Here is a 4,939-nt window from a genome sequence, read left to right as displayed (position 1 = left end):
TCGGATTCCCCCTCTGTTAGATCAAATGGGGCTCGGCTGGTTTCTGCTGAAGTGGAGATAGGTCATATTATCACTAGGGGTCATGATGGAAAAATTAGTCACAGTTGTTCTTGTGTGATGATGAGGGCGTAAAGTGTCAAGGACCCATTTATTAGAAGGACTGACAGAATGATTGCTAGTGTTGCTTCATATGAGACTGTCTGTGTTACTGCTCATAAGGCTCCAGTTGGTGTACATCTGAGTTGGAGGCCTATCCAGATCATACAGTAGAATACACACCTAAACTTGATGTGGCTGGTATAAATAGGACTTCTAAGTTTATGTTAGTGACAGAGTCAGGTATAGGTAGGTAGGGGATTCAGAGGTCTGGGTTAACTTAAGGCTAGAATTAGTGTTAAAATGAATATAGAGACTGAGGATGTGGCTGGTGATAATGGTTCTTTAATGAACTGCTTTGGTCCTATGACATTTGGGCCTTTTCAAAATTGAATATAACCTAAAACTTTCCGTTCGATTAGTGTTAAGAATGCTACAACTAAAAGGACAGGGACTGTAAGTATTAAAATATTAATTATGAACATTTTGTCAAGGAGAGGATTTGAATCTCTGGTTATAAAGGTTTAAGTTTTACACAGTTACCAGGCTCTGTCACCTTAATTAAACACTGTTCTTGGGTAAGATTTTATGCTTATTAATTAAGATGAGATCATTGATTATTTTTAAGATGCTTGTTTGAAGTTGGCCTTATTTCTCTTGTCCTTTCCTACCAGGAAAAATGTGTAATAGAAACCAACCTGGATTATATCGGTCTGAATTCAGATCACATAGGACTTTAATCATCAAACAAACGAAACTTTAATAGTGGTCACACCATTGGGGTGCCCTTATACAACACAGTCATAAAGGCTGTTGTCAGTATGGACTCTAGAATAGGACTGTGCTGTTACACCTAGGTAACTTGTTCTGCTCATCTATTTTTTTTTTTTTTTGAGTTTAAAGAGTTTATTTTATTTTATTTTTACATTTTATTTTTTTTTTATTATTATTATTATTTTTTCTGCCCATCTATTTTTGAATCAGTAAGGGATGATGTGGTTTGACTGGTAGGTCTAGGTTTTAAAATCACTTGGAGGATATTTTGTTCTCCAAGGTCACCCCAACCAAAATTATTAACCCGTATAGTTTTATTATGATCTGAATGGTGTTATTTCATATGATCTGATCGGTGTGAGGTGATACCTCATTGTAGGATCGAATGCACTTCCCTAATATTTAGCATTGTTGACATCTTTTCATGTGATTTTTTAAAATGTGTGCGTTAAAGGTACCAATTAAAATTGGTTTTGTGATGAATTCTTTTTCATCAGTTATGAAATTCTTTTTCAATGACCACCCCTGGGGAAGTCCAGGAGATCAGTTGTTTACTTAGAACCCCTTGGACCTTGTGAATACCCTGTACCTGTATCGTGAGTACCCTGTCAACACAGCTTTTATAGTTGTAGTTACAAAACATGGCCACAAGGCAGCAGCATTTCTTCATGCCCCACTTTTTTTTTTTTTTTTTTTAACCGTTTCCATTCTTCATTGTCATTTTATATTGGAGTGGGGCTTCCCAGGTAGCACTAGTGGTAAAGACCCTGACTGCCAATGCAGGAGACATAAGAGATGTGGATTCGATCCCTGGGTTGGGAAGATGCTCTGGAGGAGGGCATGGTAACCCACTCCAGTATTCTTGCCTGGAGAATTCCACGGACAGAGGAAACTGGTGGGCTGCAGTCCATGGGGGTCGCAAAGAGTCTGAACACTACTGAAGAGACTTAGCACAGCGCCCATAGTTTTATTATCCCTTGATGACTTAATCTTGTATTTTTGGGTTAGTGAATTATAGCTCCATAGGGTCTTCTCATCTTATTTGTTTATTCCCACATTTTCAAGAAAAGATAAATTTCACAGATTAAAAGTAGGAGACAGTAAAACCTTTGTGTGGCCATTACATAAATGGCCACAATTTTTAGAGTCCTTATTTAGAGAACAAATGGTTTTGTTACCTTTGCACAGTCAGGATACTGTGGCTATTGAGCGATTGTCACTGGGCAGGCAGTGTCTCTAATGCTACTTATGCTATTAATAGAGGTCATGTTCTTGACAAATAGGTGGGGTTTGTGATTGCAGAGCTCCTTTTACTCTTTTTAACCTTTCCTTGGGTGCATACCTGTGTTGGGTTAACAGTATGGTTCATAAATAATTTAATGCTGAAGTAGTGAAAGTGTTAATTTGCTCAGTCACGTCTGACTCTGCAACCCTGTGGACTGTAGCCCTGAATCTCCTCTGTCCATGGAAGTCTCCAGGCAAGAATACTGGTGTGGGTTACCATTCCCTTCTCCAGGGGAGCTTCCTGACGCAGGGATCGAACCTGGGTCTGCTGCATTGGCAAGGTGGATTCTTAACCATCTGAGACACCATGGAAGCCCAAGGTAATGCTAAGTTATGTTTATTTACTGTTAAATAACAATAGTTAATGATATAAACTTAGGCAAGGAGAAATACTTCTTGTTATTCATTAACATTATTGCTTCTATCATTTAAAAGATTAGTCCAGTAATAGACCAATAGGTTGATTTATTTACTATTGGTATTAAGGAAATATTGTTGAGCTTTACTGCTTTCTTAATTGATGGTTGCTTTTAGGTCAACTGTGGCGGTGGTGATTTTTTACTCTCTAGTGAAGATTGTATCTGTTTCTAAAAGGCTGTGTCTTTTAAGATTAACTCCTAAAAATACATTATGATTTATGGGGATTTTTGGCTTTTTAAAAGTTGAACTAAAATTCATTTCCTGGACAATCAGCTATCAGCAGGCTCGTTAGGCTTGTCACCTCTGCCTACAAACTTCTCACTATTTTGCCACATAGATGAGCTTGTTCTGATAAACTGTTTGTAAGTAACTTATCTGATTTCGGATAATTTAACTTCTCTGTTAAAGTTTTGCTAGTTGAATCATTATGCAGAATGAACAAGGGGTAATCTGTGCTTTTTGTTACTATTAATTATTCTTTCATCATTCCTTTGTGGTGCTTTCTCTATAGCACCAAATATTATTCAAATTTCTATCTCCTATACTTTGGATATTTAAGTAAGTGTTTTATCTAATTTGGTTGTGCTAGTATCATGGGGAAAGGAGTGAGATGGATTTGGTTCACGGCATTCACAAATCATGGTGCTTTATTTAAGCTATGCTGTGATTTATCCAAGCACACTTTCTGGTATGTGACCTTGTTATGATTTGTTTCCTCTCTCACAGTTAGCACTTACAAATAATTTTAAGTATTTGTTACATTATTTGAGGGAGATGACAGGCGGTGTGTGTGTGCTTCATGGCCTTATTCAATTAAGCACTCTTATCACTAAATCCTCCTCTAGTTCTTAGAGTTCATAAGAATTTTCCTATAGAGAGCATATTCTTAAAATAGAAAATGTAGCCCATTTCTTTCCATCCCAGAGGTTACACCTTGACCTAATATTTTTATGGATAATGATTATGCTTACTTTTATTCCTTTCTAGGGTTTGTTGAAGAGGATGTTATATGTATATATATATATATATATATATATATATTAATATACACATTATATATTTAATATATTTAAATATATTTAACATTTATATGTGTATTATATTAATATAATATATAATTAAATAATGCATAATATATAATATTATATATAAATATGGACTTCCTTGGTGGCTCAGATGGTAAAGAAACTGCCTGCAATGCAGGAGACCCAGTTCAATCCCTAGGTTGGGAAGATCCCCTGGAAAAGAGAAGGGAATGGCAACCCACTCCAGTATTGCCTGGAAATCCCATGGACAGAGGAGCCTACAGTCCATGGGGTCACAAAGAGCAACTAACATCATCATCATCATATGTACATAATATACATGTATATATATTATACATATACATAATCTAAAAAGGCACGGAATGCACTCTGCTACCTACATAATGTGGTGAGCATCTGATCCAACTCAGGGTTGGATTTTTATTGCTTTTAGTGAAACTCTTTGATCCTATTTTCAGATTTCTAGTTCCTTTCCCTTTTTGCTGAGAAGCAAATTTTGTGAAACCAAGCCAGGAATTGTGGAAGGGAACACGTGGAGTGTCCATTAGTAAAGCCCAGATGCTGGCAGGAACACCACTGAGCAGCACTCCTGCACGACAGCAGACAGACTCCACCTTCTGCCATTGGATCAAGGGAGCTAGGGATGAAGAATGTGATGAATTGCCCCTCAGGGACCCTCCTACTAGTCAGACAGGTGACTCAGACACGGTTCTGTTCTGGGAATAAATACTGCCCTCACTATTTCCTCCTTACATCTGAATGGCACATCACTGCAACCTCATCTGGCTTCCCAGGTGGTGCTAGTGGTAAAGAATCCACCTGCCAATGCAGAAGACACGGAGACGTGGGTCTGATCCCTGGGTTAGGAAGATCCCTGGAGGAAATGGCAACACACTCCAGTGTTCTTGCCTGGGAAATTCCATGGACAGAGGAGCCTGGCAGGCTATAGCCCATGGGATTGCAAAGAGTCAGACACGACTGAATGAGCACAAGCTGTAAGAGTTTGTACTTGTCCAAGAGTTGGTCTGTTTCGTCTATGCTGTCAAATCTATGTAGAATCCTTTTGATGTTTGTGTATTCCTTGTTTCCTTCCCAATCTTGATTATTCATGGCTTCTGTCATTTTGTACGAAGTCTGAATTTCATATTTTCAAAACCCTGTAGATAGTATAGTTGTGAAAGTGAAGTGAAAATCTGAGTTGCTCAGTCATGTCCAACTCTTTTTGACCCTATGGACTGTAGCCCACCAGGCTCCTCTGTCCATATAATTCTCCAGAGAATCTTCCCAACCCAGGTATCGAACCTGGGTCTCCTACCATC

The sequence above is a fragment of the Odocoileus virginianus genome, chromosome 2 (assembly GCF_023699985.2).
Source record: "Odocoileus virginianus isolate 20LAN1187 ecotype Illinois chromosome 2, Ovbor_1.2, whole genome shotgun sequence".
Classification (NCBI taxonomy): Eukaryota; Metazoa; Chordata; class Mammalia; order Artiodactyla; family Cervidae; genus Odocoileus; species Odocoileus virginianus.
This window is presented reverse-complemented; position numbering follows the sequence as displayed.